A 16438-nucleotide genomic window follows, 5' to 3' on the forward strand; every position below is an offset into this window, starting at 1 on the left:
AAGAATAATTCAGGTTTTTTTCTCAACTAGGGTTTTTAAAAATGAACAAAAGAACAAATCTATCCCCTTTCAGTATACTAAATCTCACCAGACAGTTATATCCTCAAAATAGATATTTCAAATATTAATTTTTCAATCTCTTACAAAAGTCTGATTTTTTTTTTTTGTTTGTTAACATGTCTCACAGGATTGCCTATCATTAGAATTGATGTGTTGTTAAAAAAGTATTCTTTAAGAGAGTGGACTAGCTAAGCAATACTTCAGTTATTGAATATTAACTGCTAGAAGTTTAGTTCCTTTCATTTGTATTTTGCCCTTGAAACAGACAAACATATTTATGATTTTTTTTCCTCTGATTAACCACTAGAATTCATATATTTTGAATGAAGTCATTATATATTAACTAACCATTTTATTTCCTTATATCAGGCAATTTCAGTATTGGAGGATGTCACATACACACACGTAGGTGGTCAGAGGAATGACTGACTGGCTCAGAACAGCTGGGTGGGGGTGCATGTGTGGGGGCAGGGTGAGTTCTGTGCAGGTGGGACAGTGCACTGCCCCACAGCCCACCCCCGGAGCCCTGGTCAGCCTCTGCCCAGTCCCTAAATGCTTGCCAGCCACACAGCATGCCAAAAACCCCCAAAGGGATCAGCTGACTACTGGATAAGATCTCAATAACTTCAAGTAGCCTTGTAGTTCTTGGGGGAGGGAAGGACTTTTCCTGACTTGACTTCATCTTTCGGGCAATTTAGTTACAAGAGGTATTGCAAAGAAATGGGGAAACTTTGGAGGATCAGTGTGGCATCAGTAACACTGAATTATTACACGTGGTCATTAAGGCAAAATGGGTACCCCAGAAATAAATCCGCAAAAAAATCAAAGGATATTATAGGTTAGAAAGGACCTTAAAGGTCATCTAGTCCAACCTTCTTGCAACGAGGAGGGGCAATTCCCATTAGACTAGGTTGTTCAAAACTCTATCCAGCCTGGACTTGAACAGTTCCAGAGATGTCGCATCTGCAGCATGTCTGGGTAACCTGTTCCAGTGCCTCACCAACCTCATAATGAAGAATTTCTTCCTGTATTGAACAGAAACCTACCTCTCATTTGATGCAACCCAGATAATATTTTATCAAATACTATCTTAGAGCAATTAAATTAATTGTCGCCACAGCCCTGTATATAGGCTTATCTGAAAATTTACTTCATGACTGTAAATGTTTTTCCTTATTCTGTCTAGAATTATCCTCATAATCCATTTGTAGCTGTTTGCTTTTCACCAGCATTATCTTCCAGTTTAATTAGCTCTTTTTCACATCTTCCAAAGCCCCAAATATTTAGCTTAACAAAATTAAATGAATCTTTATATATAAGTCAAGTCCTTTAACCTCTTTTCATAAGCTTGGTTTTTCATTACTGTAATTATTTTGACATTTCTCTGAACCTGTTTCAATTTAAGTTCATTAATGTAGGTAACCAAGATTGTAAATTACATTCTGTATAAGGTCTAAACTTTACGTTTTAGAGTGTTATGAATATAGAAGTGGTTTGGCTCTTTTTTTCCAATCTGTGCTTTCTGTTGCTTCCTAGAAGTGTGAGGCTTTTTCAAATGATTTGTTACACTTGTAGGTCAAACCCATCTCATAGGATTTGAGATAGGAAAAGAAGTGGTGCTCTTAAATTGAAGCAAAGGAGACCAAAGTTCACCTAAAGAAAAACACTCTAATGCAACATCAGAATAAATGGTTTAAGGACACTGTCAAAGAGAGAAATTTAAAGAACAGTTTTGACAAATATCTGTCAGGAAGCTTTATTTTTAATTCATGTTCCTCTTAGTGTGAGAAGAGACTACAGGACCTTTGAAGGACCCTTTCATTGTTATGGCTCCATAGCAAAGTATATTTCTACACCATTGTAGTAGCAGTTTATGAACCATATGGTTTATTACTTACAGCAGAAAACAGTATTCATAAATAAAATTATATTTAAAAATACCTTTCTAAATCCTTGATAACTAAGGTGAATATATTTAAATTTATTCTGAAACGTACACAGTGAGAGATGCCTACAATTATATTTCTCAGTTATCATAGGGTACAATATCATAGAAAATCCCTGAGGAAGGGACCCACAATGATCATTGAACCATTGGATCCTGGCCCTGCATAAGATAGCCCCAAAAATCACACCAGGTACCTGAGAGCATTGTCCAAGCACTTCCTGAGCTCTGTCAGGCTAGGTGTCATAACCACGTCTCTGGGGAACCTGTACCAATGCCCAACCATCCTTTGAGTGACAAACCTTTTCCTAATACCTCTCCTGACACAGCCACATTACATTTCCTTGGATCCTGTCATTTGTCACTAAAGAGATCAGTGTCTGCCCTCTGTTTCGCCTCATGAGGAATGACTAAAATGAGGTCTCCTCAGTTTCTTCTTCTTCAGGCTGGACAAGCCAAGGGACCTCAATCACTTCTTATATGCCTTTCCCTCATTGCTAGACCAGGAGTGATCAAGTTTAGAAAGGTCTGGAGGCAGCTGTGATCTCCTTGGGCTGTCCTTTCCAGCCTGACTGCCCGAGCTTTAGGCTTTCTGGCTCTCTGGCTCTCTGAACCCTAACTCTAACCATAAAGGAAGCTTGGCACTGAGGCTGAGATCCCCATGACTACAGGTGGCCCAAAATATAAATGTGACAGAGAGCTATTTTGAGGCCCTGCTGTGCCTTTTGCATGCCTTTTCCACCCCAGTGTCTCTGGAGATGTAGACCCTGTTGTTCTCTGCTCCCTAACCCCAACTGTAATGAAAGCTTGGCACTGAGACTAATGTCACAATCCCCATGGGTGGCCAAGATTCTAAAGGGTAGAAGGAGTAATGTTGGCCCTATTGTGATTCCCTTTGACTCAGCCTCATTGTCCCTGGAGCTTTAGGATCTCTAGCTCTCTGAACTCTAACTGTAATCATAAAGGCAACTTGGTGCTTCACCTGGGGATCTCATCACTGTGGGTTGCCCAGATTATAAAAATGTGGAGGCAGCAATGTTGGTGCCCTGACATGATCCCCTTTTTCAGCCCTGGTGTCCCTGTAGCTGTAGGCTTTGTAGGCAGACACATGACAAACATACTTTTCCATCCATCCATTCATCCATCCATCCATCCATCCATCCATCCATCCATCCATCCATCCATCCATCCATCCATCCATCCATCCTTTCATTCATCTCTTTGTTAAAGTTATTTCTCCAGCATTTATAATAAATGCAGACTAATGAGGCAGACAACCCTTTCCCTTGATCTATAGGCTTTGCCTATGTTCATATATCTAGAGAACTGCCAGGACATACCATGATAGATGTTCCTACCACCATCTCAGGCCTTTTTTACAGAGCAGCTCAATTTTTCCATTCTGTCTGGATTTTCTGAATGGCAGCCCTGCTCTTAAGCATATTGACTGATCACCTCAGTTTGAGGTCAGCTGTGAATTTGATGAATCTGCTCTCCATTATTGCCTCTAGTTTGTTGATGAAGACTTTAAATATAAGAGGAGCTGGGATGGGCACCTTTGGTATGACTCTTGTTAGGAACATCTGGATAACGTACAATCCATTACCATCTGGGTACAACCATCAAAATACATTTTGTTCATCTAATTGTTCACTCATGCACTATAACATCCTAATTTGTCCATAGTAATATTATGGAGGAAAAAGTCTAAAATGTTGCTAAAGTCAAGATATTGGACACACCTTCCTCCCTACCCAGCTACATATTCAATCATTTTATCATAAAATGCAATCAAGTTGGTCAGGCACAATAGACCTTAAGTAAATCCATGCTGTTTGCTCCCAGTCATTCCCACTTCCTTGGCTTGAAGCATACCCACGTCATGATTTTTCCAGGGATGAAAGTAAAACTGGCTAGCCTGTTGTTGCCTAGATTGACCTTCTGGCCTCTTTTGAAGCTGAATATGACTTTTAATTTTTTTCTTTTTGTGAGAAGTGTCTTCCAATCTCAACATTTTTTCAGAGATAATGGAGAGTGATTTTACAAGGATCATAGGATCTTGCAAGGTGCAGTCTGTCAGGTCTCTTGGACTTTCAATTAATCCATGACTTAATCTTCATCCAATACTGCTTTCTTTCTTTCTTGAACTGTGCCTTCAGGCACAAATTTCATGTAATTCTTCTAATACTGTTAATTCAAAAATACAATTTTTCCACAGAGCATTTGCAGTCATGAAGTGTACCAAATTACTCAACCTACCACAGGACTTCCTACCTGAAAGTTCCCCAGACACTTAGTCTTAGTCACCAAAACATGCTCTGTAGCATCATAATCACAAGATTAGAAGTTTTTTCTTGCTCCTGAATCCCTTTGTTTCCTTCAGGAAGAAGATTTTTACTTGCAGCATTTCATAGTCTGATGATCACAGCAACAAGTTCAATCCATTGGATTTATAGTCAAGTACCTGGAATCTCTAATTTCTGTCTCAGTTTTCAAAGCTCCCAACCTTTTTCCTAAAAGTGTTCTGATAACTGAGGCTCCAAGCACACAATGATGAAATAATTCTCATCAGCTGTCTATTCTCAGTGAAAGAGACAGATAAATAACGTGAGATAACATAATGTCACCAAGCTCCCACAAATTTTAGTTTCAGGGACCCTTGGGAAGAAAGGAGGAACATAAATGAGCAGTATGTCTTTTGGCTGTCTGGGATATTATATTACTATGTAAAGTGGATTTCTTCCTGTTGAGGTGAAAATAGAATATCATTAGCACATTTCCATGACTAGACTTGTCCTGCTACTCTTTGCCATGTTCATTTCTCTTATGCCTTTGCTTTTACTTGTAAATATTGGAGTATTGGCTCTTGATACTCTTTTTGTTAGAGCTGAAATTAAAAAGGCTTTGAACATTTAACTGTCTTCTGTTTCACTAAGTAGCTCACTTCACTATTTCTCTTAATCTCTCTTAAAATTGTGCTGCTCTTGAGAAACATCCTATTGCTGTTAATATTCTGCTAGTTTTAACTCTGTAGGTTTTCTGAATTTGCAACTATATGCTTTTATTATTCTTTCACAGAGCATTTTATGTTATTGTTTTCACTTTTTCTATGACTGCCTTTTGGTTTTCAGATTATCAAACAATTTTTTCATTCAACTACATTTTTTTCTGACCTCCTAAGCTACCGTTCCTTTGTATGCAAATAGTTTACCTGAAAGCTTTTGATGTTACTGATTTTTAAGAAATAATACTTATTCTACACTTTTTCCTTCATATCACTTTCTGCACAAAAAAGTTCTCAGGCTTATTTAATTCCTCTTTATTGAAGTACAAGATATGATTTTGCTTTACTTTCTTCAGAATGGTGAAGGTCAATCCCTTTTTCTTGCTTTGCCTTAAAATTTTAAATTATTATGTAGAATTAACTAAAAAAACCCCTCCAAAACTGTGAGCTCATTACAATATTTTTTTGTAATAAAATATTCATCCACAAAGCATTCCCCAAATTCACTTGAAGATTTACATGCTTTTTGAACATGTTCTGTAGAAGATAGTTAAGTCTTGCACACTGGAAAGCCTCTCCATTAACAGTTGGTGATTCTATTCTACTAAACTTGACTTCAATATTTTCATTTAACTTCCAATTTTCCAAATGGACTACTAAGTTTGTTCAAAACCAGGAAGTTAGGAAACTTGGAATTTCTACCACTGATTCCCTATAGTTCCTGCTGCATTTCCTGGGTTTGTATTTTACCTCCATGCTGGGAGAGTTTATACTAGACAATTTACTGCCACAAACAGACAAAATATATATCAAATATAGCAAAATACATATAGCAACTACACAACATTCCTCAGCATTCTGGAAAGCATTCCTTGCTACTGTGTACAGAGTAAAACACATTACCAGAAGACTTCAAAGTATTACAAAAAAGCTCTTTGCAGGAATTTACAGCCATGTACCATTTTAGAGTGAGTGGCTTTTCAAGCACCACCATAGTTACTCCTTGTTAGGGTCACTAAAGCTTTCAGATTTTTTTTGCATTCTCTCTATTTAAAAATACATTGCTCACATATTTTATCTTTACAGAGAATGTCAATATTTCAAATTTTTGCACTGTAGATTTATTGTTAGTGATCTATTAAAGATGAAAGAGAACTGATTGATGTATCTAAACACGATTCTTGTTCAATTTTAAGTACCTGTAGGACATTATTCCTTATGCTCTTCATATATCATTCTAGGATGGCAGAGATGTTCACTGAGATGTATCTGCCAGGCCAGTAGGAGCACCTGAGGTAGTATAGTGAATCTAGGATGGGACTACATGCCAACTCCTAAGCAACCAATTTGCTGTAATTTTTTTCAGGCTATCATCTGACTCATCTCCTTTTATCCAATATGCATTGCTTATAGACGGAGTTTCATTTTAAAATTTTCCAATTATCTTTCAAATTTATGTCACTATCTGCCTTTTCCCTTAATGTCTTTCAGTTCCATTTATCTGAGTTTGTTAATGGTTTTTGCTATACTGGGATTATACTTCAGTATTGTGCCCTTAGACATGTGAACACAGGAATTATTCCATGGTTTATAACGTACTGGAAAGAGATACTAATTCAGAGGAACCTGTAAATTTGGCTACTTTCCTTCATCCATCTCCTTTTAACTGCCCCCACATCTTCAACTGTTGGATGTGAGACTCTAATAGGTATGACTCCACCTAATTCCTTTGCATTTGTAATTAATGAACCTGCTTATATCTCCACAGCTTCCTGTGGAAAATTCATTACCCATTGTGAAGAAAAAATTCTTTCATGGATTTGTTCTGAACCAGTGTCTCACAAGTTTCAGTAAGAGCAGTAAGTTCTGTCATTGCGTGTTTTGATAAATTACGATTCTTATTCTTCTGTCCAAATTTTAGAATATCAGATAATTTTTTCTCTCTTGAAAAGTGGTGTCTCCATCCCCTTGTTTGCTGCTCTACTCCTTCTATAACTCCACTCTTCTCAATTTCATCCCTCTTGAGTTGCCTAGGCCTAACCAGTTCAGAGCACCCAAGGAAAAGTCCAACCAGCTCTTTTAAGGTGATAAATTGAGGCCCTGTCTTCTTTCCTGTTGTCTCTTTCCTCTGATTCACAGTATTTTGATACCTTTCCTGTCCTGAGTGTCCCTCAGACACTCTTGGATGTTCTGGGCCCAGGTCAGAAGCATTTGAGACCCTGGCAGGCAGCTGGAAACCCCTGTGGCTTTGAATTTGATCCATGGAACAATTTACCAACCTTGCAGGAAGAACAAGAAATCACATAAGTTTAGATATTATAGCAGAAGTAGTCACAAAGGGAAAGGAAGAATCTTTGAGTGCTGTACAGGGGAGTTTTAGGCCTTGTACAGAGGGGTCTGAATTTTGTACATGGGGGTCAGAAGTTCTAAGGTGGAGGGATTTGGGCGTACCCTGTCCTCCTTCTTTCTCCTTCCTAACCTCCATGTTCATGGTGATGTTGGCACTCACAGGTTGGTTTAGAGTAGAAAGTCACCATTCAATATAGGTAATAGGCATTGGGGAAAAACTAGAAACATTTAACATGTAATGTATGATATAAAAGATGGCACCAGCCCCTGGGCAGTCAGAGGGTGTCAGAGACAGTGTCAGTGTGTGTGTGTGCACCTTTGTCTGACCTGCTGAATGGGCCACAGCAGTTCAGGAAGAAAATCTTTTAGATAACATACAATAAACTACCTTGAGACCGCACGACTGAAGAATACTGAGTCTTTCTTTGAAGGCGCGGGTTGGAGGAGAGACTTTTCCACCTCTTGGGGTCACCCCAATCTGGGGATGAGCCCCGGCACTTTCCTTGCTGGTGTGCACATTAAGGCAGTTAACCCTCAGAATATCCTACCTGAGCTGTAAGTACCAGACAAAACAGACAAGGTCCTATGTGATGCTTTGGAAACCATACATTGTAGTAGGGATATATGTCAGATTTGAATTTCAAGAACTATGCATAGGGGAAAAGCTTGGTGTTAGGTTATTAACAGAGTTTAAATAACCAGCTCTTTAAATATTATTAGGACAGGTGAACAAATATGTCGCTACTTCAGTTTTATTTCCTGATACTTTCCAGAGACAACATATGTTAACCTGTTTGCTCAAACCTAATTTCAAGGGGAAGAAACATACAGACATCTGGGAAGAGATGAGCACTGGGAAATGTTTAAGTGTCTGAATATGCATTCTGGTAGGTGTGTAGATGTGTGATGGTCAAATGAGGATAATTTAAGTTTTACGAGGATCTACTACTAAAACTTTAATGAAATGAGTCTGGAAAGTTCATGCATCATTAAGGACACCTGTCATAGGGTGTGCATGTGAAATTCTTGCTAACTGGCATGCTGGAAATACATTATCAATGTGTTCCAGAAAGAAAAATGAGACTAAAACCACGTGAAATGTGAGGCAAAGACAGAAAAGGACTCTTTTGTATTCATATCTTCAAACTTACATGTGGATAATTGGTACTTTGCCAAAGAAATGTGTACTCACCATAGACTCATTCTCTGGTGATCTAACTTTCAGGTAAATCGAAGTTTTTGCTTTTATTAATTTTCTGTCATATGGGAGAATAGCGACCACTTCAGCTAAAAGATAAGTTATGGAATATTATAATGTCAGGTAATTTTTTTATTTTGCACAACCAAATTAACAACTGATGTAGTAAAAAGTAATGGTTATTTTTATACCTTAAGAAAATATTCATTAAATTGATTTTTTTGCAGAAAATTTCTTCACCTAGAAAACTTTATAATAAAAGTTTTGGTTACAAAAACACTGACTACTTCTATTACAGTGGACATGAGCCAGCAATGTGTGCTTGCAGCTCATAGAAGCAGTGATATTCTGGGCTGCATCAAAAGCAGTGTGACTAGGAGGCTGAGGGAAGTGATTGGAAACATAGGCTGAGAAATTTGGCATAGCTTAGGAAAGCTGGGAGGAGAGAAGGCTTCAGGGAGACCTTAATTCTGTCTTTCAATATATAAAGGAGTCTTACAAAAAAGACAGAGATACTGAGGCCTGTAGTGACAGGATAAGGGGCAATGGTTTTAAACTGACAGAATGCATATTTAGTTTGGATGTAAGGAAGAAATTTTGTTTACTATAAGTTTGGTAGGACACTAGAACACGTTCTCCAGAGAAGTCATGCAAATCCCATTGAAAATGTTCAGTCATGCAGGAAGGGGCTTTGAAGATCCTGATGTAGTGGAAGATGCCTTTATCCATGACATGGGGGTTGGGCTAGCTGATCGTAGAAGGTTCCTTCCAACACAAACCATTCTATAAGGCACATATTAGAAGGAGTTTGAGTAGGAAATCTTGAGTAAATAATTGGAAGAACTAGTGGAACATTAAAAGTAAAACATTTCAAACTTGCTGAAGCAATGATAACCGAACTTGTCAAAGATAATCTTAAGAGAATTCAAGTGGTCACATAAGCTGTCATTTTCTGGGTTGCAAAACTTGCATGTCCCTTGCAAATTAATCTGTATTTCAGAACAGATTGAAAGCAACCTTGCTGAGAATGATTTGGGAGTTCTGGCAGATGAGAGGCTGGACATGAGCTGGAAATGCGCACTTGCAGCCCAGAAAGCCAAATCTATCCTGGGCTGCATCCAAAGCAGTGTGGCAGGAGGACATGAGGGGATTCTCCCCCTCCACTCTCCTCTGGTGTGAGCCCACCTTGAGTACTGTGTCCTGCTCTGGGATACCCAACACAGGAAGGACATCAGTTTGTTGGAGCAAGTCCAGAACAGACCTGCAAGATGATTAAAGGGATGAAGCATCTATTCTATGAGGAAAGGATGAGAGAATTGAGATGGACCAGCCTAGAGAAGAGAAGGCTTTGGGATGACTTAATTGTGACCTTCATGAGGGGAGCCTACAGGAATCATAATCCCCTTTCAACCCAAACCATTCCATGATTGAATGAAGAGACAAGTTCATACCAAATTAAATGTCCATTTCTACTCTGATAGGGAAATGAAAATGATTCACTATTAGTAAAATGAAAACCAAGGATAATCAAAAGTTATTTTGGTTTTTGTTTGCCTGCTTGTTTTGTAAGATATTTAGACAACTGTGCCTCTTCATTGCTGAAAGAAAAACTCCTATATCCAAATCAGAAAAAAATAACTTTCATGAGCAGAAGGAAAACAAGAATTGTGCAAAAATTACGGCATAACTTGAATAATCTACAAAGCAATAAATTATAGACAAACAGAACAATTGTCAAAACCGAAGAAAAACCAAGTTACTTGTATTTTTAAATCATACAATATTCTCTGAGATGGTTTTGAACAGTATAGAATGGATGATGCAGAAGACAAGCTGCTGTATGATTTCATCAGATACAGAACCAGAATACAAATGGACTGCACAACCAAATCTACAACCATGAATGTAATAAATACTAGTTTCTGGCTCTGAAATCAAGGAGTATGAACTTGTTTACAACAACACTATGTTCCTTTGATGGTAGACATAGAATTCGTCTACACATATTCCCTGTATTTTGACTGTCCCTAAAGTTGAAGGTATGGAGTAGTTGCAAAGTAAACTTTACCATTTTTCTTGTGTTTGTTTCTTTCTCCACACACAGCTTTAGTTTGGAAGTATGAAACTGGTATCCTAACTTACACAAGTGTCACACTTATCATGGCAGATGGGAAGTGTCACTGAAGATGAAGAGATTTGGAGAACATTTTCATGACCCAAGTATGACTCATAGTTGGTTGCTGCATATAGAGAAATAGCCACAGACAACATTTTTTTAAGTGTAGCCTTATGATCTTAGTATCTTCACAAATGCTACATCACTTGCTGTAACTTCTTTTCACCCTCACATTTCATATTGTCTCCTGGTATCCAAAAAGCCATGATTAACACCAGTAAGATTCATGGACACTGGCTAAGTATAAATGAGAGAAGTATTAGAGTTATTTTGTACTTTTGTGTTTGCAATGGAGTGGTTTAAGAAAAAAAAAGAGGTGCTATTTTCACTCTGTTCTCTGAGGCATTTTTCATATTCAAGTCAGGACAGAAGTGGTTACTGGCAAAAAAAAATATCCAGTCTGGATTTTTTAATTCCAGTTACTTTTATTAATAATACCGTTATGTAGGAAGAACTACTTCAGTCTTTCAAAATTTATAGGTCCCTAAAAATCTGGTGTACCTATTTGTTGGTGATGGATTCTCTGAATCAGGGGCTGGAGGACAATCAGAGCAAGAAGCCAGTCTAAGTAGCATTGGGAAATATGAGTAGTTTATGAGTTTAAAGAAAATTTTTGAGCATTACATAGACAGCTAATTTCAAGGTCTACAGCAACATCAGCAACTAAAGGTGATCTGATGTTGGCAGTAATGGCAAGACAACCTGTGAGGCTCCATGGAAATCTGTTTTGCCTTAGCCATTTGTACTGTCATCCCTTTGTACCTTGTGGGCATGTGGTATGTATCTAGCCCTGGGAACTGCTGTAGATTTCACTGCTAGTAAATCTGCAGTTATTACACATGATGTTAGAACCTTATTGGATCCAATAGCATCAAATACCAGTCTAAGGCTTGTCCTTTTTGTGCTGCACCATTCAGAAATACAGATGAACCCAATGAGATAACAAAAATTATACCAGATAAGGAAATACTGCAATAAACCCTACAGAATTCTGGACAAAGTTCTACAAGCCCAGAGGTGCAGCCATTTTGATTATGCAGATAAGGAAGAGAAGGGTTAATCAGTAAATTTGCTGCCAACCTTAGCTCTTTATTTACTAATAGAAAGGATGAAGAACAGTTGTAGGAAGAAGTAGAATCCTTTATATATAATCAATATTAGAATTTGCTTGGTTTGATGAAGACTAATGAACATATTTATCTCACTTTATTATAAGTAATAAATAAATTTCCCAAAATATCTGTATCCAGTGCCATTGAAGCCAGTCTGCTATGAATGAGGCAGCAGCATTTGACTGCTAAACATGATATAGGAACTACACTGCCCTTCTGAGGCAGCAGCTGAAGGTCAGCAGGCAAGGGCACCAGAACTAATACTAGATTAATTACTTATGTTTCTGCAGCTAAATTGTGCAATGGGAGGCAATGGATGAGGCTCATACACTTATAATGTAGTTGTCAGCATGTGATTAAGTATTACATGAGCTAGGTGTCTGCATTATTATTGGGGATCTACTCAGTGTAGTGATATACTAACTCAGTGCTTTTGAGATATGCACCTCTTGCCATTTGAAACAGCACCCAAGGTTGTCCAAGACACCTGTCCAGAGACAGCAGAAATAGCAAGACAGGTAACTAAACACCTGGTAGCTTACAGGAAGCTGTCCTAAAGACAAACATCAATGCTTCCATTTACACAAGTGAGGCATGCAGCCTGGATCTTCTCAGCTGAACAAATACATCTTACACATATCTGGGGTTATTTCTGTCCATATAGATATAACCCAAGCCTGGGGTTCAAGATGCTTGAATATTCCTTTTAAAGTCTGAAACAAGAGAAATGGAGGATAAAAACATTGGTTTTATAGACTAAACTGAAATTACTGGGGAGAAATTTTGGAAATTTGTAAGTGTGAGAAAGTTTGATGGGAATAATTTTGAAATTAAAGAATTCATAATAAAGGAATGAAAGCAAGAGCAAACTGATGGCAATGGACAACAGACTTCTGCAGAGTCAAAGAAATGTTGGGATGCAAGTTCCCCTAGGAAAAAAGTCTAAGAAAGCAGGTATTTTAGAGAGCCAATGATTCCTTAAAAAGCAATATTAGGAGCAGAAAGACAAAGAATTGCTGTGAAGAAGAATGATAGGACATATAATGAGATTAAATAGAGTTAAGTGCTGGATCTTGCATGACCTGAAACTGTAAAAAAAAGATGATAAGAATTAGGTAGTAGACTAAATTACTAAAGGAATAAAATTGCAAAATAGAAGTAATGAAAGGGTAATATTTACTAATTGAACAGTAACAAAATGTTAGCAAAATCAGAAAGACTGAGGCACAAAATTAGATACCTCCAGCCAAGGACATCATAAAGGAACCAAAAGAACATAGTGTATTTGAAGAAAAAAAACCCGAGAGAGTTTTTTACATACTGAAGATGAAAAGCTATTGAAGATTATGCTCAGTGGCCAAAAGGTTGAGTGAGTTTTTGCTTTTCCTGAGGTAACTTTCAGATGTGATCAGATCACTAAGACAGTGAGCAGTCTGAGTCATATATGCAAAACTAATTGGCATAAAAGTGCTCTGGTAAGTTAAAAGACCTCAAATCAGCTCACTATTACTAAATCACCCTTAAGTACTACAAGTACTAAATAAAATAATTACAGTTATTGGTTGCAGAAGCATACTTTAGATTAAACTTCTAAAAGGGTGTAAAAATAGTTATCTAGTCAGGGTGTTGCATCCTGGGATTGGGTTTTAAGGATTCTTATTTGTGTTAGCTAGCCAAGCCCCCCCTCGGCTTCTGGCCCCATACTGCCTGCTGTTGGATTTTCCCCTCTGCCACTCCTGTAACCACTCCCCCGTCTGGCCCTGGGAAACCCCGTGTCAGCTGCCCCATCCCCACGATCCCACTCAGCCAGAGGCTCGGTGCCCGCCCCTGCGGGGTTCTCTGGTTGGTCGCTGTCCTACGTCATCATTGGGGGGGGGTGTCTGCCCTCCCTATCACATCCCCTATATCATCCCACTCCCTCCTGGGTCCCAGCGTCATTTCCCCCACGTGGAGTGGGAAGCGTGGGTCGCTACCCCCCCACGGCAGCTCTCAGCGACAATAAAGCCTTCCTGCCTTCCTTGTGGGTGATCTGGACAATCCCTTCCCTCTTCGCCTTGGATCCCGTAGCGCGGGCGACAGAACCCGGCAGACCCCGACCCACGTGCCAGTGCCAGCGGCACGCGGGAGAGAAGCGGCCAACCCGGAAGTCCGGGGGGAGGCAGCGCCGGAGGGCGTCGGATCTGCCCTGGACCGGGGAGAGAGAGAGAACACCGCATCAGGGTAGTTACCACTTACATATTGTCAGTCTCTTTCTAATAGAAAACAATCCAATGGTTATAGTAATTTGCAGCATCAGCAATGTTATGCTGTTGTGTAGAAACAAATGTCACCTGATTCATACATGTACAGATACAAATATTATTGAAAAATATATGCTATACCATGACTAGACTGAATACCTGAAGAAGCCTTAAAGGCCAATTCTCTTGGTTTTGCATGGGCCTGGTTCTTTGTAGTGGGGGGGCCATGGAGGTGGCTTCCACCATGTCCGACAGAGCCAATTCCTAATGGCTTTGAAGATGGATATGCCACTGGCTGAGGATAGGACAATTAGAGATTTTGGTAACATCTTTGTGATAATATATTTAAGAAGAAATCGAAGTTTGGCAAGCAGTTTTAATTCTAGCCAGAGAAGAGGAGGAGGTGAGAACATATGAGGGAAGCGGCATGGCGACACCAAGGTCAGTGGAGAAAGTGGGGGAGGAGATGCTCCAGGTGCCAGAGCTGAGATTCCTCTGCAGGCCATGGTGAGACCATGGTGAAGCAGCTGTGCCCCTGCAGCCTGTGGGGATCCACGGTGGATGCAGAGATCCACCCACAGCCCCTGGGGATCCACAGGGGATGCAGAGATCCACCCACAGCCCGTGGAGGAGGTGGCCAGGCCAGAGCAGGTGGGTGTCTGGAGGAGGCTGTGATCCAGTGGGAGACCTGGTGGAGAGAGGGCTCCTGGTCCCAGGCTGGAGCAGCCTGCCCTTGGGGGATTGCACCCTGTGGGAAGAGTGACCCACAGCTCAGCAGTTGTGGAAGGACTGTGTGCCTGTGAGAAAGACTAATGCTGAAAGTTCACAGGGAGCTGCTGCTTGTGAGATGGAGACACATCAGAAGAGTTCGCGGAGAACTGTCTCCCACGGATCAGCAGGGGCACGACTCCTCTTCATGAGCAGCGAGAGAAACCACGGTAAGCCTCAGCTCCCTGTCTCCCTGTGCTGCCGGTGAGAGGGAGGGGTTGAGGGGGAAAGTGTTTTTAAGAGTTTTTTTTACTTTTCATTATCCTGCTCTGATTTTGTTAATAATAAATTCACTTAGTATCTCTAAGTTGAGCCTGTTTTGCCAATGATAGCATTTAGTATTTAGATCTCTCTCCCAAGACCTAACTCATGAAGCCTTCATTATATTTTCTCACCTCTGTCAAGCTGCAGAGGAGTGAGCAAGAGGTGCTTGTGGGTGTCTGGCATCTGGACAAGGTCAAACCATGACACAACAATTTGAAACTTCCAGGAAAACAAAAATAATGATCAACAGAAATTTAGCAAGCAAAAGACCAAAATAAGATGTAACAGATTTAAATAAACAAAAGGGGTGTTAGAATAACAGGAATTAATTACTTTTCATGTTCAAAGTAGATAGAAGTAGCTGTTGAAACCAATCACTCCAAGAGGTATTTAGTTTTGACATTTAAGTAAAACCTCCTAATCAAAACTAATTAATTAGCAAATTACCTAATCCAGTGATGTAGTAAAGTATTCTAGAAGAAACATACATACATAATAAAGTGGAATAAATAAATATCTCTTGGGAATGTGCAGGTATAGTTGACAGTGAATTTAGAGTCATGACTGGATCCTAGAATTCCTTCATGCATTGTTTTCCATTCATGGTGTCTACAAAGTGGATATGAGGCTCAGTTCACCTGAAGTAATCGAGTGGAACAAGATTTACTGAAGCAATGTTACAGAGATGAGTTTTATGTTGGTAAAATTCTTTGACACCTCAGGTGAAAATTGCTACGTAAGGGAAAAATATTATATTGTACTACTAACTTCATGCATCATAGATATTTTGGGAGGAAACCAAAGTGTAAATAAGGTCATCAGACTGATAATATTTGCAGACCTTTCTCCCCTCTGTCCACCTTATTTAGAATTTGCTCAATGTGTGCATTTGGAACTGCTGAGTTTCAAGAACTGTTCAAAATAATCTTGTTGCTCCACAGTAAGTGATTGTTGCACTGTATTTTTGTTAAATTTTATTGAAGAAAATGACAAAGGTTTGTCTATTTGCATGGCAGTTTTTCTACTGAATATTAGCAACTTCCAAAAATGATTTAAAACAAAAAGACTATAAAAAATAACATCAAGGATAAAAAAAAAGGTATGCTTAGTTTTCTTATAACTTCTGAATTGATTAAAGCTATGTGGAGTAGATAATAATCTTTATGAGAAATTTTTTTGATAATGTAGAATTATGAAGAGTATTGAAAGAGAAAGCTTACTTGAGGATATTATTCTAATGGAAAATTTTCTTTTATATTTTCTTTTTACACAATCTTATTTAAAAAAAGAAGGCAATTTCCATTATTTTAATAAAATTGTTA

This window comes from Vidua macroura, chromosome 2 (genome assembly GCF_024509145.1).
Source record: "Vidua macroura isolate BioBank_ID:100142 chromosome 2, ASM2450914v1, whole genome shotgun sequence".
Lineage (NCBI taxonomy): Eukaryota > Metazoa > Chordata > Aves > Passeriformes > Viduidae > Vidua > Vidua macroura.